The 24,209-nt window shown below is 41.6% G+C and overlaps 1 long non-coding RNA gene across 2 annotated transcripts in view; it reads left to right on the forward strand.

The window, feature by feature from the left end:
* The window catches only part of LOC309637990, a 54,999-nt gene that overhangs the window by 24,158 nt on the left and 6,632 nt on the right, over nt 1-24,209 (forward strand). Inside the window, exons 2-3 of one of the 2 annotated variants that reach the window (XR_014250925.1) lie at nt 4,597-4,921; nt 16,486-16,587. This is a non-coding gene — a long non-coding RNA (uncharacterized lncRNA). Of the gene's footprint in view, nt 1-2,888; nt 4,922-16,485; nt 16,588-24,209 lie in introns of those variants that run through there. The other variant, XR_014250926.1, reaches the window with a different exon arrangement.

Here is a 24,209-nt window from a genome sequence, read left to right on the forward strand (position 1 = left end):
ATACTGTTTCCTCTTTTCTTCATCCTGTGCAGTGGGGCTGCCCAGTCCCTGCTCTGCTGTCACTGGTGGGTGATTAAACCAGGAAGAAGCAGAGGCCTCTCCGTTTCTCCCAGGCTCCCTGCCCTCTGCAGCGGTGGTGGGGGGTGGGGGGTGGGGCTCTGCCTTTCTGAGCCCAGCTCTTGAGACCCAATTGGAATATTCCCCACAGTCTGGGTTTACACCTCCTCCATCTGTCCTTCCCTTGCCCGCTCCTCTGGCTTATGGCCGGCCACGTGTTCTCTCCTTTTGCCCATAAAAGTCCTAAACCACGGCTCTGAGTTCAGCCGTGAAAGGACAGGAAAGTCACACCGTGGATAAAGGTGTGAACATCAAAGTCCGTTTGCTTTTGTTTGGGAGCCACGTGCATCACAGGAAACAGTAGAGCAAGTCTGGTAATGTAGCCAAAATGATGGATTTTCAGGCTACGAATCTTAGTTTCTTCTTACTTGTGGTCAATCTGTTTATCCCAAGTTTTCCAAACATGCCACCTTTTTTTCTTTTTCTTAATTTTATTTATTTATTTATTTATTTTTGGCTGTGTTGGGTCTTCGTTTCTGTGCGAGGGCTTTCTGTAGTTGCGGCAAGCAGGGGCCACTCTTCATTGCGGTGCGTGGGCCTCTCACTATCGCGGCCTCTCTTGTTGCGGAGCACAGGCTCCAGACGCGCAGGCTCGGTAATTGTGGCTCACGGGCCCAGCTGCTCCACGGCATGTGGGATCTTCCCAGACCAGGGCCTGAACCCGCATCCCCTGCATTGGCAGGCAGATTCTCAACCACTGCGCCACCAGGGAAGCCCTCTTTTTCTTTTTTTAAAATTTAACTTAATTTTTTTTTTTTGGCCGCACTGAGCAGCTTGCGGGATCTTAGTATCCTGACCTGCGATTGAACCCAGGCCCTTGGCAGTGAAAGCACAGAGTCCTAACCACTGGACCGCCAGGGAACTCCCTCCTCTTTTTTTTTCAAGGGCAACCAAGCCTCTTCTTGTTGACGGTATCACAGATACACCGTTGTGTCCAAGTCGTCCTGTTGCATTCCACACAAATATGACAAAAACAGTGCTCGTCCCTCAGCTTAAACTATTAGAGCAAATTCCAGGGTGGGCCTGATAGTGAGCAATCTCTTCCCCCGAGAACCAGTTTTCAAGATAGCTATTCATCTCTCACTCCCTGTTTTTACTGCAATTACACCCTCTCACATGGCTCTATTTTTTGGCAGGATACTGTGGGTAACAGGGCTGCGCTTTAGGTAGCCATTCACTGGATTAGGACACAAAGGATTTGGATTCTGAATTCTGACACTAATTTATAGTGTGACCCTAGATGAGTCATTTCCCCTCTCTGCGGCTCAGTTTTCTTATCTATAAATAAAAGGCTTGCATAAGATCAATGATGTGCTAGTAAATTTCTAAACAACCAGTTCTTGGTGGAGGAGGGGGAGAGAGGGAAGCCCTGATTTGTAGTGTTTGTCAATTTCTGTGGCGTGCGGATCCCACCAAAGGCCCCTTTCAAGCTACCAACTTGACATTAACTGCTTCACACATTTCCTGAAAATGTAACAGTTGGTTCTGATGGGACAGTGTAAGCCAGTTCCAGCACGACTCTGGATAAGATCAATACTGCACATTATTTTAATCCTGAAATTCTTTGATGTTATAGATTGAAAATCCCCTTCAGCCCTAAAATGCTATGAGTCTATGATTCCAACACTGGGTGGTTATTTTTTTTTTCTATTGAAGTAGTTGATTTACAATGTTGTGTTAGTTTCAGGTGTCCAGCAAAGTGATTTAGTTTTACATATATATATTCTTTTTCAGATTCTTTTCCATTATAGGTTACTACAAGATACTGAATATAGTTCCCTGTACTACACAGTAGGTCCTTGTTTATCTATTTTATATAATGGTGTGTATCTGTTAATCCCAAACTCCTAATTTATCCCCCCCTCCGCCTTTCCCCTTTGGTAACCATAAATCTGTTTTCTGTGTCTGTGCATCTGTTTCTGTTTTGTAAATAAGTTCATTTGTATCATTTTTTTTTTAGATTTGACATATAAGTGATATATGATGTTTGTCTTTGTCTGACTTACTTCACTTAGTATGGTTCTCTCTAGGTCCATCCATGTTGCTTCAAATGGCATTATGTCATCCTTTTTATGGCTGAGTAATATTCCATTGTATATATGTGCCACATCTTCCTTATCCATTCATCTGTCGATGGACTTTTAGGTTGCTTCCATGTCTTGGCTGTTGTAAATAGTGCTGCTGTGAACATAGGGGTGCATGTATCTTTTCAAATTTGTATTTTGTCCAGATATATGCCCAGGGGTAGGATTGCTGGAACATATGGTAACTCTATTTTTAGTTTTTTAAGGAACCTGCATGCTGTTCTCCACAGTGGCTGCACCAATTTCGTTCCCAGCAACCAACTGTGGGTGATTTTTAACTTGTCAGCATACACCCAAGCCTAATTGACTGCACTTGCTGAGCACATTAAGTCCATCGGCATCCTGATTACAGCTGCCTTTGGTCCAGGTTGGGAGTGGTCTTCCGTCTTGAGCGAGCAGCTCTGGTCAGGAGACCTTGGAACAATAATTTGCTCTGAAACTGTCACGGCTTCTGAGCTGGGACCTTGGGTCCTGATTCTCCACGAGTCATTCTGGAGCTGCTGCTGCCTTCCCTGGAGTGGTCAGAGGGGCTGTGATTCATCACCATGTTTTTCCAGCCCCAGCTTCCCGGGGAGCCTGGAAGCAAGGAAGGCCTGAGAGGCTGAAGCGGACGGAGGGAGAACGGGGAGGAGGAGAGCACGGCACGCCCAGGGTGGAGCCCCCGCCGCTGAGAGGTGAGCCGGTGTGAGTCACGCTCTGTCCGCCTGGGCAGCCTCACCCTCTGCCCGGGCTCTGAAGGCCGGGCGGAGAATTTGCCTACCCCAAGCTCCCGTGATCAAGTCAGAGCAGGTTTCCTGAAAGAGCATTCCCATTAAAATGAATGGAATTAAAATAGGCTGATCGCTCCTGAAACATGACTTATTTTCTTTTCTAAATGTTTCCGGAGTGTTTACAGAGAATCCTGAGAGTGTAGAAAAGAGAAAAGAGGAGGAAGCATACTTTGACGTCAAGGAGGCCGGGGGCTAGAGCGAGGGGGAGGCTTTATATCATTCCATCCTGCCAACCTACAGAAACCAAGCTGAGTGCAGAGAGGGGTGGAATGGGCGTGGATCCTCGCGCGTTCCTGCATTGTGATCAAGATCTTTCCGTTGTGTGTGTGCTACTGCTACTGAATTAAGAAGAAAAGTTCTAGAAGGGAAAGACTTGGTATAGGTTTCAGGGACACACCTCACATCCATCAGGAGGGCTGCTATCAAAAAAATCCCAAAGCCCAAAACAAGTATTGGCAAGCATGTGGATAATTGGAACCCCGGCGCACTGTTAGTGGGAGTGTAAAATGGTTCAGCGCCTGCGGAAAACAGTATGGCGGTTCCTCAAAAAATTAAACATAGAATTACCACATGACCCAACAATTCCATTGCTGAATATATACCCCAAAGAAAGCAGGATCGCAAAGAGATATTTGTACTCCCATGCTCACAGCAGCATTATTCACGACAGCCAAAAGGTGGATGTACCCCAAGCGGCCATCACTAGGTGAATGGATAAACAAAATGTGGTCTATACGTACTGTGGAATATTATTTGGCCTTAAAAAGGAAGGAAGTTCTGACACATGCCACAACATAGATGGGCCTTGACAACACTCTTCTAAGTGAAGTAAGCCAGTCACAAAAAGATAAATACTGCATGATTCCATTTATATGAAGTGCCCAGAGTAGTCAAATTCACAGAGACAGAAACAAGAAGGGCTGGGGGAGCGGGAGGGGGAGTTAGTGTTTAGTGGGGACAGAGTTTCAGTTTGGGAAGATGAAAAAGTTCTGGAGATGGATGGTGGTGATGGCTGTACAACAATGTGAATGTACTTAATGCCACTGAATTGGACACTTAAGAATGGTTAAAGTGGACAGTTTTATGATATACGTGTTTTACCATAATTAATCTATTCACACACGCACTCACACACACACACACAAACCTTGGGGACAGACCTGTGGGTCTGAATCCCTGTTTCATGGTTTGCCAGAAATATGAGCATGGTCAAATTACTTGACCAGCGTGAGGTTTTGTCATCTGTGAAATGGAGTTGATAATGACGCACTTCTAGGGCTGTTGGAAGGTTGAATGAGACAACTCAGGTAGGGCACTTGGCACAGAGTTTGGTGGATACTAAGTGCTCAATAGTGGTAGCTATTGTATTGTTGAGGCTTCGGGCATCATGGTGGAAGGTCAACTAGAAGCTGGCCATGGGCAGTCTTGTTTAACGTGTCCTTTTTAACTTGATCTCAAAAATAAAACAATAATTTCCCACCACACATATTTACATCCGTAAATACACACACCATTAAGACCCACGTGGAGTACAGACAAGCTAACATCTCTAGTCAGCATATTTATTTCATGTGTTCTAAATTTGTCTTTTCTGTTAATATATCGGAGTCTTGCTTTACCCTTAGGCAGACTGCATTTAGGGCAGAGATGTTTTGCGTTCACTGACACCGTCAGACATTTGTGTTCTGTGAGGGACTGCTGGAATCGCGTCGGAGGTGTTACAGTGGTGTCCACGTGAGCCTCAGAGCAAGGCCTGCAGGAGTGAGTCAGGTCTGTAGTTAGGGCAGCAGCAACGGCAGAGCCCCTCCAGCCCCACACCCCAAGAATCACAGGAACCCTCTAAGTCCGTCCTGTGCTCCCTGCTGCAGCCGCCCGCATGCTGCCCCCTGCGGAGTGCCTGGGAAGTGATCTGACGAGGGCCCAAGAAGGCAAGGGCAAGGAGAAAAGCAGGTGAAAATGCTGCGGAGAGCTACCATGGAGGCTTGAGATCTTTGAGATGGTATTTAGGGATGAAGTATGGCAAAATATGCATGTGTGGTATTGAAATTCCAGCGAATAGTTCCAGAATAGTTGTTCTTAATTTGGGGGGGGGGGCGTGAGGTGGGGATTTCACCCTTCTGCTCTGCACCCCCAGGGGACGTGCAACCACATCTGAAAACATTTCTTTTTTTTTTTTTTTTTTTTTTTTTTTCTTTTTTTTTTTTTTTAATTTTATTTAATTTATTTATTTATTTATGGTTGTGTTGGGTCTTCGTTTCTGTGCGAGGGCTTTCTCCAGTTGCGGCAAGCGGGGGCCACTCTTCATCGCGGTGCGCGGGCCTCTCACTGTCGCGGCCTCTCTTGTTGCGGAGCACAGGCTCCAGACGCGCAGGCTCAGCAATTGTGGCTCACGGGCCTAGTCGCTCCGCGGCATGTGGGATCTTCCCAGACCAGGGCTCGAACCCGTGTGCCCTGCATTGGCAGGCAGATTCTCAACCACTGCGCCACCAGGGAAGCCCTGAAAACATTTCTGTTTGTCACAGTCGGTGCCAGGGTGTTGGGGGTGTACAGGAGGGTGGGGTGCTTCCTGCAATGTTCAGGACAGCCTCACCGCAAAGGGCTCTCCAGGCTAAATGTCAACAGGGCCAAGGCTGGGAAATCCTGCTCCAGAACAGCCAGAAGGGATTCAAAGAAATCATTTCCTAGCTGAGAGGAGGAGGAAAGAAAAGAGCCATTAAAATTGGATGGTCATAGGGACTTCCCTGGCGGTCCAGTGGTTAGGACTCTGTGCTTTCACTGCCGAGGGCCGGGGTTCAATCCCTGGTCAGGGAACTAAGATCCTATACGCCGCGCAGTGCAGCCAAAAAAAAAAAAAAAAAAAAGTATGTTTATAGAGGAAGCCCAGAGAAGAAGGATGCCTTTTGTATACAATTTGGCATTTTTAAACATTCTTACCTTTAAATTTACACGCACACACTGCTGACTAGAGGCTACATCTATTACATTTATTTATCTTCTTTTTTGCAATAGAGATATTAACATTTAAAACTGCATTTGGTTAGGAGGGGAAAATTTCTTTATAAACCATTCAAGGCTTCTTTATTTATACCTTCACCGTATTAGTCAGAATTTGTTTCTTACCTTGTTCAACCTTCAGAAGAAATTTGCCCAAACATGAAATCCTTTTAAACTTCACAATGAGTTATACCTGGGAAACAGCTTTATAAGCCACAGATTGAAGTGTGAAAAAGGTTCAGAAAAAGATGCACTCAATTATCGGTGGAAAATTCTGATAGAATGAGAGGCTCCCCTATGTGCTGGGATCCTAAGCCATGTCGTCACATAGCTTAGAACAAGAACAAACACCGCCCTCCACAGAACAAACAGCGAAACAGTTACTAGCAGGTTCTGAGTCTGACTGCCTGGGTTTCCATCCTGTTGTCAGGAGACAAGCTGGGTGACCCTGGGCAAGTTACTGAACTTCTTTGTGCCGCTAGTTTCTCATCAAAAAGTAGGGATAACAATAGAATGTATCTCGAGACTTCCCTGGTGGTCCAGTGGTTAGGACTCCGTGCTTCCACTGCAGGGGGCACAGGTTCCACCCCTGGTCGGGGGAACTAAGATCCCACATGCCTGTGGTGAGGCCAAAAATAAACAAAAACAAAGACAAAAAACAAAACACTATGGAACGTGCCTCATAGTGCTGTTGGGTGGATTAACTGAGATAATTAACACAGTAATACACGGAGCACGGTGCCAGGGCCATTGCAAGCCCTCTGTTAGCTGTTACGGTTAGGATGCGAAAACAGGACGCTGATGCATTTATAAAGGCTGAAGGAGAGAATAGAGTTCCTTTTAAATACAATCAGCTTTTGATGTCTCTGTGGCTCAAAATAATCCTTAAGTTGTTTTTTTCTAACTGTTCATTTTATTTTATTTTATTGAAGTATAGTTCATTTACAATGTGTTAATTTCAGGTGTACAGCACAGTGATTCAGTTTTATACATATATGTGTATATATATATATATATATATAGATACATAGATAGATAGATAGATAGATTCTATATATATATATAGATATAGATATAGATTCTATATATATATAGAGAGAGAGATAGATAGATAGATAGATAGATAGATAGATAGATTCTTTTCCAGATTCTTTTCCATTAGAGGCTATTACAAAATACTGAGTATACTCACCACTATTATTCAACATAGTTTTGGAAGTGTTAGCCACAGCAATCAGAGAAGAAAAAGAAATAAAAGGAATCCAAATCGGAAAAGAAGAAGTAAAGCTGTCACTGTTTGCAGATGACATGATACTATACATAGAGAATCCTAAAGATGCTACCAGAAAACTACTAGAGCTAATCAATGAATTTGGTAAAGTAGCAGGATACAAAATTAATGCACAGAAATCTCTTGCATTCCTATACACTAATGATGAAAAATCTGAAAGTGAAATTAAGAAAACACTCCCGTTTACCATTGCAACAAAAAGAATAAAATATCTAGGAATAAACCTACCTAAGGAGACAAAAGACCTGTATGCAGAAAATTATAGGACACTGATGAAAGAAACTAAAGATGATACAAATAGATGGAGAGATATATCATGTTCTTGGATTGGAAGAATCAACATTGTGAAAATGACTATACTACCCAAAGCAATCTACAGATTCAATGCAATCCCTATCAAACTACCACAGGCATTTTTCACAGAACTAGAACAAAAAATTTCACAATTTGTATGGAGACACAAAAGACCCCGAATAGCCAAAGCAATCTTGAAAACGAAAAATGGAGCTGGAGGAATCAGGCTCCCTGACTTCAGACTATATTACAAAGCTACAGTAATCAAGACAGTTTGGTACTGGCACAAAAACAGAAATATAGATCAATGGAACAGGATAGAAAACCCAGAGATAAACCCATGCACATATGGTCACCTTATCTTTGATAAAGGAGGCAAGCATATACAGTGGAGAAAAGACAGCCTCTTCAATAAGTGGTGCTGGGAAAATTGGACAGGTACATGTAAAAGTATGAAATTAGAACACTCCCTGACACCATACACAAAAATAAACTCAAAATGGATTAAAGACCTAAGTGTAAGGCCAGACACTATCAAACTCTTAGAGGAAAACATAGGCAGAACACTCTATGACATAAATCACAGCAAGATCCTTTTTGACCCAGCCCCTAGAGAAATGGAAATAAAAACAAAAATAAACAAATGGGACCTAATGAAACTTAAAAGCTTTTGCACAGCAAAGGAAACCATAAACAAGACCAAAAGACAACCCTCAGAATGGGAGAAAATATTTGCAAATGAAGCAACTGACAAAGGATTAATCTCCAAGATTTACAAGCAGCTCATGCAGCTCAATAACCAAAAAACAAACAACCTAATCCAAAAATGGGCAGAAGACCTAAATAGACATTTCTCCAAAGAAGATATACAGATGGCCAACAGACACATGAAAGAATGCTCAACATCATTAATCATTAGAGAAATGCAAATCAAAACTACAATGAGGTATCATCTCACACCGGTCAGAATGGCCATCATCAAAAAATCTAGAAACAATAAATGCTGGAGAGAGTGTGGAGAAAAGGGAATACTCTTGCACCGTTGGTGGGAATGTAAATTGATACAGCCACTATGGAGAACAGTATGGAGGTTCCTTAAAAAACTAAAATTATAACTACCTTATGACCCAGCAATCCCACTACTGGGCATATACCCTGAGAAAACCATAATTCAAAAAGAGTCATGTACCAAAATGTTCATTGCAGCTCTATTTACAATAGCCAGGACATGGAAGCAACCTAAGTGTCCATCATCGGATGAATGGATAAAGAAGATGTGGCACATATATACAATGGACTATTACTCAGCCATAAAAAGAAATGAAATGGAGGTATTTGTAATGAGGTGGATGGAGTTAGAGTCTGTCATAGAGAGTGAAGTAAGTCAGAAAGAGAAAAACAAATACAGTATGCTAACACATATATATGGAATCTAAGAAAAAAAAAAAAAAGGTCATGAAGAACCTAGTGGCAAGACGGGAATAAAGACACAGACCTACTAGAGAATGGACTTGAGGATATGGGGAGGGGGAGGGGTGAGATATGACAGGGTGAGAGAGTGTCATGGACATATATACGCTACCAAATGTAAAATAGATAGCTAGTGGGAAGCAGCCGCATAGCACAGGGAGATCAGCTCGGTGCTTTGTGACCACCTAGAGGGGTGGGATAGGGAGGGTGGGAGGGAGGGAGATGCAAGAGGGAAGAGATATGGGAACATATGTATATGTATAGCTGATTCACTTTGTTATAAAGCAGAAACTAACACACCATTGTAAAGTAATTATACTCCAATAAAGATGTTTAAAAAAAAAAAAATACTGAGTATAGCTCCCTGTGCTATACAGTAGGTCCTTGTTGGTTATCTATTTTATATATAGTAGTGTGTATATATATGCTTAAGTTGTTTTAAAACTGGACAAAACGTAATTAATTTTCTTTTCCTGTTTCAGGAAATAATAACCCATAGTTGTAGTGGCACCAATGAATGCTTACAAAATTAGAAAAGAGGATTCAGGGACTTCCCTGGTGGTGCAGTGGTTAAGAATCCACCTGCCAATGCAGGGGACACGGGTTTGAGCCCTGGTCTGGGAAGATCCCACATGCCGCAGAGCAACTAAGCCCATGAGCCACAACTACTGAGTCTGCGCTCTAGAGCCCGTGAGCCACAACCACTGAGCCCACGTGCCTAGAGCTTGTGCTCCACAACAAGGAGAAGCCACCGCAGTGAGAAGCCCGCGCACCGCAACAAGGAGTAGCCCCCGCTCGCCGCAACTAGAGAAAGCCCCTGCACAGCAATGAAGATCCAATGCAGCCAATAAATAAATAAATAAATAAATAAATTTATTTTAAAAAAAAAGAAAAGAAGATTCATGAAGAACGAGCCCAAGAAAGAGCGTTTAGATAATTTACTGCCAAAGGAAGTTTAAGAACAGGTTTTGTGTTTATGCAAATTCTAGATGCTCAATAAACATTTATTGACAAAGGAGACTAGGAGGTATTTTTTGGAAGAGGAAAAGTAATACGATAAGGGAAGGTTGAGTAGTAAAGAGGAGAGAAATCACTGTGTAGGGGAGACACTGGCTTACAAAATACTGCAGGAGTTTTGGAGCTCTCAAGCAAGGATGCCGAGCAAATGGTTCTTATCCCTGGCTGCACACTGGGGGCATTTTTAAGGATCCTGGTTCTCAGACTGATTAAATCAGACTCTTGGGGGCTGGAACCCAGGCATCTGTATTTTGGAGTCCCCATTGATTCCAAAGTGCAGCCAAGGTTGAGGGACGATGCTCTAGACCAATTCTTCTCAAAGTTGGACGGCATGAGAGTTGCCTGGGGATTTTATTAAAACTGATTCAGTGGTGTGTGTATAGGAGGAGGGAACAGAGGGAGGAAGCAGGAGGCTAAGATACTGAATTTCTAAGAAATTCCCAGGAGATGTCAGTTCTGCCGTTCTGGGGATCCCATTTGGAGCTGCAAGTCTCACATGCTTTGAAAATGGCTCCATGTAAATAAACATATGTTATCGTTATAAAGTGCTACCGTTCTTCTTTGAGAGGAAATTCACTTGTTCAACAAATGTATAAAAACCTACTATAGGGGACTTCCCTGGTGGTGCAGTGGTTGAGAATCCACCTTCCAATGCAGGGGACGCGGATTCAATCCCTGGTCAGGCAACTAAGATCCCACATGCCACGGGGCAACTAAGCCCATGCGCCACAACTAGAGAGCCACCGTGCCGCAACTAGAGAGAAGCCCACAAGCCACAACGAAAGATCCTGCATGCTGCAACGAAGATCGCGCATGCTGCAACTAAGAACTGATGCAGCCAAAAATAAATAAATAAATACTAAAAAAAACCAGTAATACTTGTACTTGATAAAACATTTAGGAAAGATAGAAAAATATAAAGGAGACAATAAAAATCACCATAGTCTCTCCATGCCAAGATAGGTCCTGTTAATAGGCTGATAAATTTCTTCCCCACCATGTTTATTCCAGATGTGGATTATGCAGCCTAGACAGCTTTGCTAGCCTACTTGTTCACTTATCATTCTTGCTAAATAACGTTGAATGGGGAAATCAGTTTTCTTAGTCATTCAGGAAAATAGTTCTTCTATGGTATGAATTCCCATTGGTGGGTCATATCCTTCATTATAACATCCTTTGTTGCTCACCTACGGGGCACAGCATCTGGCAAATGAATTATCCTGTTCTCCAGAGCCTTGTGGCAGGATTGGACTCCATTAGACTCGCTTAAGAGTGATTCTGTCTGTGATAGGAATTAGTTAAGGTAGCTAGAATTTGCTCATTTCCACTCTCGAAATATCCTCGGAAATAAGGAGATGCCAGGCTTTGGAGAGTAGCCTCTATTGCCCCCAAAAGTGCCACCTGTGCGTTTGTAAAATAACGTCGTAATATTTGCTTGACTGACTGCCTAATCTACCCTCGGGACCTTTTCATACTAAATGCTCGTTATTTCTTAAGCTTGCCGTTTCCTTCTCACCTGTCCGTTAACATCGAGCCTCCTTAGACAAGTCTATCAGCAAGCCTTTATTGCACGTTGACAGCTCTGGAATTTTAGGAATGGCAATGATCAGGTCCCTAAAGCTTCCTTGGGAGATAACTTAGACTAGAGCTTCAATGGTTCAAGGAGCCCATGAGCCCTGGTTCTCGTCCCTGGCTACACGATGGAGTCACCTGCTTTCGTGCTGAGGCTGAGCCTCAGGCTAGGTGAATCAGCCTCTCTGGAGATGGGACTCAGGCATGTAGCTTTTAAAGCTCCCCCGACTCCAGTGGGTGCCCAGGGTGGAGAACCAGAGCCATGGAGCACTGATTTTCATCTAATTAGCTGCACCTGAGGATGTTTCTTTAAAAATTAAAATGCCTGAGCCCCACCTGAGAACAAATGAGTCAGACTCTCTGGAAAAGGAGTCCGAGAAACTGTATTTTTTTTTTCATAGCTCCTTCAGATGACCTGATACACAGTTTGGGTTGGGAATCATTGCCATCGGCAATCTAGCGAATGAGAAAATCTAGATTTGAACTCATTTTTGGCTCTTTGGCTTTGCAAGCCATGCATGACTGTACGATGATGAGTTACCTCAAGGAGGCCACGTGGGGTAATGGACACAACCCTGGGCTGGGCATGAAGGACTCTGAAGGCATGACTCATGTCTTGCTCTCTGATGTCAGACAAGTTTCAGAACCTCTCTGGGTCGGGAGCCCCTAGCTCTCTACCTATGATTTCTACCAGGCCTTGTGTTTTCAGACTTTCTTTCCTCTTTAATTGATGTTTTACTGGTTTTCATTTGGTGATCAGTATATACGCATGATGATCAATTTCTATATAGTTCTTAATGCAAGTATTGAAGAATTTAAAAGCTATATAATTTTTTTCCAAACAGTTATTCTAGTGACTTTCCAGCTTAAAATTTGGAGACAAATTGTTCTTAAAAAGAGGTTCTGCAAGGACTTTGAGGGCATTCTGCTAAGTGCAAAAAGTCAGACATCCAAATATTGTATCATCTCACTTATCTGTGGAATCTTAAAAAAACAGACTTATAGAAACAGAGCAGAGAGGTGATTACCAGGGGCTAAGGAGTGGGGGTAATGGGGAGATGTTAGTCAAAGAGTACAAACTCCCAGTTATAAGATGAATAAGTTCTGGGGATGTAATGTACAGCATAGTGACTATAGTTAACAATACTGTATTATATACTTGAAAGTTGTTAAGAGACTAGATCTTCAATGTTCTTACCACACACACACACACACACACACACACACACACACAATTATACGAGGTGATAGAGGTGTTAACTAACCCTACTGTGATAATCATTTTGATACATACGCATGTATCAAATCACCACATTGTACACCTTAAACTCACACAGTGTTATCCCTCAGTTATATCTCAATACAGCTGGAAAAATATAGACCATGATTTTAAAACATTGATAACTTGTTAACTAAAATTCTACTAGGTCATCATTTAATATCATATACACTACATGCTCAAAGTTTTCCAATTTTTCACAGCACTTTAACAGAGTTATTAGGAAAAGCTGGGCTACTGAGAACAAAGTTGTCACAGAGAACGCCCAATTCTATTAGGAAGAGCAAGGATCAGGAAACAGTTTTATAAATAATTCTACCAAAAGACAACAGGGAGATAAAGTAAGTCATAAAAAATGTTTACAAGTTAAATGCATGATTATGACTTCAAATTGCCATTTGGCTATGCTTCTTGTTACATTAAAATCTGCCAACACACTCTCCCCCCAGCTCCAGCCTATGATCAAAGCCTCCTTTAAATTGATATTTCATTAATTTTTGGTGGTACTGAAAACAACCAACCAGCCGATGAACTCACTTCTTAAAAAATGTATTTATACTTATAAAAAAAATTTTAAGGCATAGAGTGGGTATCCTACTTCTTAAAAGTGTGTTTCTAGGGGCTTCCCTGGTGGCTCAGTGGTTGAGAGTCTGCCTGCCAATGCAGGGGACACGGGTTCGAGCCCTGGTCTGGGAAGATCCCACATGCCGCGGAGCAACTGGGCCCGTGAGCCACAATTACTGAGCCTGCGCGTCTGGAGCCTGTGCTCCGCAACAAGAGAGGCCACGATAGTGAGAGGCCTGCGCACCGCGATGAAGAGTGGCCCCCGCTCGCCGCAACTAGAGAAAGCCCTCGCACAGAAACCAAGACCCAACACAGCCATAAATAAATAAATAAATAAAATTTTTAAAAAATAGTGTATTTCTAGAACAATTAAAATCTTGCATTTACAAAATAATTGATAGAACAATTCCTCTGGATTGTACAAGAAGGGGAACACCAGGACAGCTGGTGAGACTCCCTTTATGTTGATCGGATTTGGCTTCTTTCTCCCCTGCAAAACAGAGGCTGGCCTTTCCTTAGCAGCTCTATTTCTGCAGGTGCGTCTTCTTTCATTTCTTGGTTGGTCACTTTGGCTTGTTTTCCTTTTGCATCCCCTTTTCCTTTTGTCTGCATGATTTTTTTTTTTTCACATCACCGTTTGCAGGATCAGATTTGGATGACATTTGGTGGATCTCTCCTTGGGCTCGGTATCAGGGAGATTCATTCCAGGACCCCTGGAGATGCCAAAACCCACAGATGCTCAAGTCCCTTATGTAAAGCGGTGTAGTATTTGCATATAACCTACGCATATCCCCCCCACCCCTGTGTACTTTAAATCATTTCTAGATGACTTTTTTTTTTTAACTTCTAGATGACTTTTAATACCTAATACAATGTAAATGTTATGTAAATAGCTGTAAATACAAAGCAAATGCTTTGTAAATAGTTGCTGGATGGCAAATTCAAGTTTTGTTCTGGGGAACTTTCTTGAATTAAAAAAATAATTTTATTTTTGATCTGCGATTGGTTTAATCTGCGGATGTGGAACCACGGATACAGAGGGCCAGCTCTACTGCCTTTTGAGCTGACCTGCTGTCTCTCCTGGGCATCTTGGCAGAGGCTGTGGTGGGGCGCACCTGGGTGTGGGGACAGCACAGCGAGCGCCTTCGCAGAGCTGAGTGGCTGGACATTGCCACTCTTGCCACTCCCGAGCTGCTGGGACTCCTGTTGTCAAACTTTGTAAAAGCACCAGAACTCCTTTTTATTTATGAAATCTTGTGCAGAATCAGACACTTACTAGGGATAGAGGTGGAACTGTCTCTGTGAGCTGGGGGTACTCTCGTGGAATGCAGATACATTTAACTTGAAAATCTCACTGCTTTTGCATGCAGTGCTGCAAAGACTTTTACTTGGGAGTATGAAAAATAATAAAAAGCCTTTTAGAGGTTTTTTTTTTTCCATAAATGGGAATTACTTGTCCCTTCCGCCAGTTCTTGGGATTGGAGAAAACAAGGTAAAGGGCGGATGCTGGCAGTGAAGGCTCTGGGAGCTAATGGCTCGTACAGTCCTGACCCTGATGCCAGTGAAGGAGGGGTGCTGGATGGCAGGCCTCATGGGGCGGGGGAGGGCAGCAGCCAACTCTGAAGGCCTAATAGGCACGGATGTGGCCCCTGTGTTCCCACGTTTTTTACTTTCTTCAGCCGTAAGTGCGGGTGGAGAACGAGAGGGGCATTTCCTTCGGAGACAGAACGTGGTTGGAATGCAGCTGTGCTCGACCTGGTCACCCTGATGACCGATCAGGTGCTCGGCCCGATAGAAACCACCCACTGAGCCATCCTACTAAGTGACCCAAGACCTTGATTAATGACCACTGATCTGTATTCATTGTTTACCAGCAGGTGAATAAGGCCTTTAATGATACCAGAGAAGAAAACATTTAGGAAAGTACAGGCTAGATGACCGTATGACCTGCAGAGCCTAGACTTTTATCTGGCCGATCGGTTTGGGCTCTGCAGTAAGCGTATCCCCACTTTTTAAAAATAAATTTATTTATTTATTTTTGGCTGCATTGGGTCTTTGTTGCTGCGCGTGGGCTTTCTCTAGTTCGTTGCGGTGCGTGGGCTTCTCATTGCAGTGGCTTCTCTCGTTGTGGAGCACGGGCTCTAGGCGCGTGGGCTTCAGTAGTTGTGGCATGTGGGCTCAGTAGTTGTGGCTCGCAGGCTCTAGAGCACAGGCTCAGTAGTTGTGGTGCACGGGCTGAGTTGCTCCGCGGCATGTGGGATCTTCCCCGACCAGGGATCGAACCCGTGTCCCCTGCATTGGCAGGCGGATTCTTAACCACTGCACCACCAGAGAAGTCCTGAATTGATTTTACTATTTATCACATAAAAGGGATGTACAGCCTTGGAGGATTCCTTTTTTACTTGTGCTTTTGATGTAAAGACTAAGAAATCCAGACCTGGAAGGGGAAAACGATAGTAAAACCAACTATTAGCCTGTGTGGCTTTTTGATGATCAGCCTGAGGGTCGAGCCTGAATTTTCCTTGAATGAGGGTGCCTGTGTTTATACATTTGTTTGCTGAAGCCACAGGCCTCCTGTTTATTAACTCATTCATTAATTTATTTCCTGAGCACTTTTATGTGCCAGGCATTGTGTTAGAGGCTGAATTTTCTAAGGGGGAGGTCTGTTCTTCACACCCGGGGAGACTTGGAAGCCCAAATAGAGTATTTATAGAGTTCACCTTCAGAGTTCAAGAAACACCTAATTTCGCAAAATAAAATATTACTGCTTTTAATTATGCCATGTACATAATAAGAACTCTAAATGCATTTTGGGATAAAGATAATAGTATTGTGCATGTTTCTCTAGAATAAATCAGGACAAACTCTGGATTGGTTAGATTGTCATGAATCCAAATCATTATCACTTTTTAAACTAAACCCAATCTCTTTGCCAGTTAATTAACAACAATGCATTGCAGTCCGTCATGGTGGGGGGCTTCTCTTCCTGGGAGTAACAGCTGACTGACATTTCGGTTGCCCCTGTCCTTTTAGCTCTACTGCAAGAGTGAGAGTCACCACCGACATCTGTGCATTGCTGTGAGGTTTAAAGTCTCATGTCAGAAGGATCTCTAGGCTTCTTCAAGGAAGTATTCGGTAGGTGTATGAAAAGCATATTGAATAGCCTTTTCTTTCTTTTTTACATCTTTATTGGAGTATAACTGCTTTACAATGAATAGCCTTTTTGAGCTGTGCAATAAGTTGTCAGTTTTTTGCTTCAAATGATTTCCTGCGAGCTCATGGCCATGTCACAAAGAAGAGTGACAATATAAGGTTCGCCCAAGGGCACAGGGGTGGAGAGTGATTCTCTTCACTCCTCTTCTGTCCCCTGGGCTGGCCTGGGGGACCTCCCCTTGTCACTCCACTTTCACTTGACTAGGAGGAAGCAGGTGGAGCGTGGGAGGTGCAGCCAGAGCAGGCTGCCTGCGTGTGTTTCATTTTCAGGAAAGAGGTCTGACTCTCTGTGAGGGAAATTATTCTTCCAGATGAAGGAACCATTTCTGGAAAGGGATACAGATGAAAGAGAGAGAGAGAGAGAGAGAGAGAGGGAGAGGGAGAGAGAGAGAGGGAGAGGGAGGGAGGGAGGGAGAGAGAGAGAGAGAAAGAAAAAGAAAGAAAAAAGAAAGAAAGAAAGAAAGAAAGGGAGAGAGAGAGAGAAAGAAAGGAAGGAAGGAAGGAAGAAAGAAAAGAGGGAGGGAAGAAAGGGAGGGAGGGAAGAAAGGGGACTTCCTTTCTCCTATTCTTAAGGGAAATTCATTCATTCATTTACCATATTTATTAAATTAAAAAAAAAAACCCACTTTCCTCTTCTTCCCATAACCGCCATGTTTACTGACTGCTGATTTACCACAGGAACTCTCTCCCACCCCTAATATACTTGTTTTCTCCTGCACTGGGGACCAAGCAAGAAGGGTGTTTAGGTTGAACCCTCTCCCCAACAAGTTTTATGTTCTAAAAATGATAGAACATCCTGATTACTGAAGGTTTCATAAAATGTACAAAGAACCAGAGTGGCTTTTGACCTCTCAATGGCAACTCCACAAACAGAAGACAATGTCCAACCAACACTCAACAGGCAATGGGAACCCTTAGTGGGAAGATGGAGGGAAATTCCACATCAACAGTGGAGAAGCAGGTCTGGAGAGCAATGGGCTCAGATTAGAGCAAGTCAGAAGATTCTAGGGAGGATTTCTTTCTCCCTTTCCCCCTTTCTTCCTTCCTTCCTTCCTCCTTCCCGCTCTGTCTCTTTCTCTTTCTTTCTTTCTTTCTTTCTTTCTTTCTTTCTTTCTTTCTTTCTTTCTTTCTTTCTTTCTTTCTTTCTATCTTTCTTTCTTTCTTTCTTTCTTTCTTCTTTCTTTCTTTCTTTCTTTCTTTCTTTCTTTCTTTCTTTTTGAGGCTGCAATATCTTTTTTTAAAAAATTAATATTTTTGTGAGGTAAAATTGACATATAACATTATATTAGTTTCAGGCATACAACATAATGATTCAATATTTGTATATACTGTGAAATGATCACAATAGGTTGTTGTGTCTAGTTAACAATTTTTTTTGTGTGATGAAGAATTTTGATTTACTTTTAGCACCTTTTTATTCTAATTGAAGTATAGTTGATTTACAATATTGTGTTAGTTTCAGGTGTAGAGCAATATGATTCAGTTTTATATATATATGTGTGTGTTTTTCAGATTCTTTTTCATTATAGGTTATTATAAGATAATGAATATAGTTCCCTGTGCTATATAGTAAATCCTGTTGTTATCTATTTTATATATAGTAGTATGTATCTGTTAATCCCATACTCCTAATTTATTCCCCCCCCCCCTTTGGTAACCATAAGTTTTTTTCTATGTCTGTGAGTCTGTTTCAGTTTTGTAAATAAATTCATTTGTATTTTTTTTATTTTTAAAATTCTCTCTTTTTAATTAATTATTTTATTTATTTATTTATTTTTGGCTGCGCTGGGTCTTCTTTGCTACCCGCAGGCTTTCTCTAGTTGCGACGAGCGGGGGCTACTCTTTGTTGCGGTGCACAGGCTTCTTATTGCAGTGGCTTCTCTTGTTGCGGAGCACAGGCTCTAAGCACATGGTCTCAGTAGTTGTGGCTCGCAGGCTCTAGAGTGTGGGCTCAGTAGTTGTGGCGCACGGGCTTAGTTGCTCCGCGGCATGTGGGATCTTCTTAGACCAGGGATCGAACCCGTGTCTGCTGCATTGGTAGGCAGATTCTTAACCACTGCGCCACCAGGGAAGTCCCTGTATTATTATTATTTTTTTAAGAAATTCGCGTTCTTTTATTTATTTATTTATTTATTTATTTATTTATTTATGACTGTGTTGGGTCTTCGTTTCTGTGTGAGGGCTTTCTCTAGTTGTGGCAAGTGGGGACCACTCTTCATCACGGTGCGCGGGCCTCTCACCATCGCGGCCTCTCTTGTTGTGGAGCACAGGCTCCAGACGCGCAGGCTCAGTAATTGTGGCTCATGGGCCCAGTTGCTCCGTGGCATGTGGGATCTTCCCAGACCAGGGCTCGAACCCGTGTCCCCTGCATTGGCAGGCAGATTCTCAACCACTGCGCCACCAGGGAAGTCCCTGTATTATTTTTTAGATTCCACATATAAGTGATATCATATGATATTTATCTTTCTCTGACTTACTTTAATCAGTATGATAATCTCTAGGTCCATCCAAGTTGCTGCAAATGGCAGTATTTCATTCTTTTTTATGGCTGAGCAATATTCCGTTGTATATATGTACCACATCTTCTTTATCCACTCATCTGTTGATGGACATTTAGTTTGCTTCTATGTCTTGGCTATTTTAAATAGTGCTGCTAAACACCGGGGCGCGTGCATGTCTCTTTTCGAATTATATGTTTTTCTTTTCTGGATATATGCCCAGGAGTGGGATTGCTGGATAATAAGATAACTCTATTTTTAGTTTTTTAAGGAACCGCCATACTGTTTTCCATAGTGGTTGCACCAATTTACATTCCCACCAACAGTGCAGGAGGGCTCCCTTTTCTCCACACCCTCTCCAGCAGCGTTTATTGTTTGTAAATTTTTGGCCGTTCTGACTGGTATGAGGTGATACCTCGTTGTAGTTTTGATTTGCATTTCTCTAATATCTAGTGATGCTTAGCATCTTTTCATGTGCCTGTTGGCCATCTGTATGTCTTCTGCCCATTTTTTGAATGGGTTGCTTGGGTTTTTTGATATTGAGTTGTATAAGCTGTTTGTGTACTTTGGAAATTAACCCCTTGTCAGTCACATCATTTGGAAATATTTCTCCCATTCTGTAGGTTGTCTTTTTGTGGTTTCCTTTGCTGTGCAAAAGCTTTTAAGTTTGAGTGGGTCCCATTTGTTTATTTTTGCTTTTATTTCTTTTGCCTTGGGAGACTGATCTAAGAAAATATTGCTATGATTTATGACAGAGAATGTTTTGCCTCCTAGAAACTCTTCTAGGAGTTTTATGGTGTCATGTCTTATATTTAAGTCTTTAAACCACTTTGAGTTTATTTTTGTGATGGTATGAGCTTGTGTTCTAACTTCACTGATTTATAGCAGGCTGTCCAGCTTTTCCAATACCACTTGCTGAAGAGACTGTCTTTTCTCCATCATATATTCTTGCCTGCTTTGTCGAAGATTAGTTGACTGTAAATGTATGGGTTTACTTCTGGGCTGTCTATTCTGTTCCATTGATCTATTATGTCTGTTTTTGTTAGCAACTTTCAAATATACAGTACAGGATTACTAACTATAGTCACTAAGCTGTGCATTCCACCCCCATGACTTATTTATTTTATAACTAGAAGATTATATCCTGTGACCCCCTTCACCCATTTCACCTACCCTCATCCCCCCACCAGGAGGGATTTCTTCAAGCAGATGAAATTAATAGAATACCTGATACGAATGTTTGTGTTGAGAAGATATTTACTCAACTCAGGATGAGTTTGGGAATAAATTAATGATAATTACCAACAACTAAGCAAAAGCAAAAAAAAAAAAAAAAGAAGAAAGACAGTTATTAACTCTGGGAGGAGTGGAAGTTCTAAAGGAAAAGTCTATAATAATTTTACTACTTAAAAAAAAACAACACAGCAGCATTATTCACCATGTCCAAAAGGTGGAAGCAACCCAGATGTCCATCAGCTGATGAGTGGATAAACAAAATGTGTAGCAGATATACTGTGGAATATTATTCAGCCTTAAAAAAAAGAATGAAATTCTGTCACATGCTACAACATGGATGAACCTTAAAGACATTATGCTCAGTGAAACAAGCCAAATACAAAATAACAAATACTGTGTGATTCCACTTATATATGGTACCTAGAATAGTCACATTTATAGAGACATATAGTACAATACAAGTTCCGAGGGGCTGAGGGTGGGTAGGGGGAGAGATTTGTTAGTCTTTTTTTTTTTTTTTTTTAACAAATGCCAAACATATGTAGAGACCTTGACAGTTTACAAAATCCATGTCTATTACACCTTTGTTTCTCACACCAACACTTTTTTTAAAAATTAATTAATTAATTAATTTATTTTTGGGTGTGTTGGGTCTTCGTTTCTGCGCAAGGGCTTTCTCTAGTTGCGGCGAGCGGGGGACACTCTTCATCACGGTGCGTGGGCCTCTCACTGTCGCGGCCTCTCTTGTTGCAGAGCACAGGCTCCAGATGCACAGGCTCAGTAATTGTGGCTCACGGGCCTAGTTGCTCCGCGGCATGTGGGATCTTCCCAGACCAGGGCTCGAACCCGTGTCCCCTTCATTGGCAGGCAGACTCTCAACCACTGCGCCACCAGGGAAGCCCCAAGATTGTACATCTCTTATAACACATAATTTCTAATATAAAAAAACTGACCACACTATATATATATATATATATATATATATATATATATATATATATGGCTTAAAAATTACCTTTTTTTAACTTTATATTTTGCCTTCTGTCTATATAAACACACCCATTTTCTTTAAATGTTTAAAAATTTTAGATTTACACACCCATTTTTTTTTAACATTTACCTTTAATGATAACTCTGAGATCAAGATGTATTTTTTTGTCTTATTTATTTATTTATTTATTTATTTTAACATCTTTATTGGAGTATAATTGCTTTACAATGTTGTGTTAGTTTCTGCTGTATAACAAAGTGAGTCAGCTATACATATACATATATCCCCATATCCCCTCCCTCTTGTGTCTCCCTCCCACATTCCCTATCCCACCCCTCTAGGTGGTCACAAAGCACGGAGCTGATCTCCCTGTGCTATGCGGCTGCTTCCCACTAGCTATGTGTTTTACATTTGATAGTGTATATATGTCCATGCCACTCTCTCACTTCATCCCAGGTTACACTTCCCCCTCCCCGTGTCCTCAAGTCCATTCTCTATGTCTGCGTCTTTATTCCTGTCCTGCCCCTAGGTTCTTCAGAACCATTTTTTTTTTTTTTAGATTCCATATACATGTGTTAGCATACGGTATTTGTTTTTCTCTTTCTGACTTTCTTCACTCTGTATGACAGACTCTAGGTCCATCCACCTCACTACAATTAAGTCAATTTTGTTTCTTTTTATGGCTGAGTAATATTCCACTGTATATATGTGCCACATCTTCTTTATCCATTCATCTGTCAGTGGACACTTAGGTTGCTTCCATGTCCTGGCTATTGTAAATAGTGCTGCAATGAACATTGGGGTACATGACTCTTTTTGAATTATGGCTTTCTCAGGGTATATGCCCAGTAGTGGGATTGCTGGGTCATATGGTAGTTCTATTTTTAGTTTTTTAAGGAACCTCCATACTGTTCTCCATAGTGGCTGTATCAATTTACATTCCCACCAACAGTGCAAGAGGGTTCCCTTTTCTCCACACCCTCTCCAGCATTTATTGTTTCTAGATTTTTTGATGATGGCCATTCTGACTGGTGTGAGGTGATACCTCATTGTACTTTTGATTTGCATTTCTCTAATGATTAGTGATGTTGAGCATCCTTTCATGTGTTTGTTGGCAATTTGTATATCTTCTCTGGAGAAATGTCTGTTTAGGTCTTCTGCCCGTTTTTGTATTGGGGTGTTTGTTTTTTTTGATATTGAGCTGCATGAGTTGGTTGTATATTTTGGAGATTAATCCTTTGTCAGTTGCTTCATTTGCAAATACTTTCTCCCATTCTGAGGGTTGTCTTTTCGTCTTGTCTATGGTTTCCTTGGCTGTGCAAAAGCTTTTAAGTTTCATTAGGTCCCATTTATTTATTTTTGTTTTTATTTCCATTTCTCTAGGAGCTGGGTCAAAAAGGATCTTGCTGTGATTTATGTCATAGCATGTTCTGCCTATGTCTTCCTCTAAGAGTTTGATAGTGTCTGGCCTTACATTTAGGTCTTTAATCCATTTTGAGTTTATTTTTATGTATGGTGTTAGGGAGTGTTCTAATTTCATTGTTTTACATGTAGCTGTCCAGTTTTCCCAGCACCACTTATTGAAGAGGCTGTCTTTTCTCCATTGTATATTCTTCCCTCCTTTATCAAAGATAAGGTGACCATATGTGTGTGGGTTTATCTCTGGGCTTTCTATCCTGTTCCATTGATCTATATTTCTGTTTTTGTGCCACTACCACATTGTCTTGATTACTGTAGCTTTGTAGTATAGTCTGAAGGCAGGGAGCCTGATTCCTCCAGCTCCGTTTTTCTTTCTCAAGATTGCTTTGGCTATTCGGGGTCTTTTGTGTTTCCATACAAATTGTGAAATTTTTTGTTCTAGTTCTGTGAAAAATTCCATTGGTAGTTTGATAGGGATCGCATTGAATCTGTAGATTGCTTTGGGTAGTATAGTCATTTTCACAATGTTGATTCTTCCAATCCAAGAACATGGTATATCTCTCCATCTGTTGGTATCATCTTTAATTTCTTTCATCAGTGTCTTATAGTTTTCTGCATACAGGTCTTTTGTCTCCTTAGGTAGGGTTATTCCTAGGTATTTTATTCTTTTTGTTGTAATGGTAAATGGGAGTGTTTCCTTAATTTCTCTTTCAGATTTTTCATCATTAGTGTATAGGAATGCAAGAGATTTCTGTTTATTAATTTTGTATCCTGCTACTTTACCAAATTCATTGATTAGCTCTAGTAGTTTTCTGGTAGCATCCTTAGGATTCTCTATGTATAGTATCATGTCATCTGCAAACAGTGACAATTTTACTTCTTCTTTTCTGATTTGGATTCCTTTAATTTATTTTTCTTCTCTGATTGCTGTGGCTAAGACTGCCAAAACTATGTTGAATAATAGTGGTGAGAGTGGGCAACCTTGTCTTGATCCTGATCTTAGAGGAAATGGTTTCAGTTTTTCACCATTGAGAACGATGTTGGCAGTGGGTTTGTCATATATGGACTTTATTATGTTGAGGTAAGTTCCCTCTATGCCTACCTTCTGGAGAGTTTTTTATCATAAATGGGTGTTGAATTTTGTCAGAAGTTTTTTCTGCATCTATTGAGATGATCATACGGTTTTTATCCTTCAGTTTGTTAATATGGTTTATCACATTGATTGATTTGCATATATTGAAGCATCCTTGCATTCCTGGGATAAACCCCACTTGGTCATGGTGTATGATCCTTTTAATGTGCTGCTGGATTCTGTTTGCTAGTATTTTGTTGAGGATTTTTGCATCTATGTTTATCAGTGATATTGGCCTGTAGTTTTCTTTCTTTGTGACATCTTTGTC

Source organism: Balaenoptera physalus, assembly GCF_965194825.1.
Source record: "Balaenoptera physalus genome assembly, chromosome: 11".
In the NCBI taxonomy this organism is placed as follows: domain Eukaryota; kingdom Metazoa; phylum Chordata; class Mammalia; order Artiodactyla; family Balaenopteridae; genus Balaenoptera; species Balaenoptera physalus.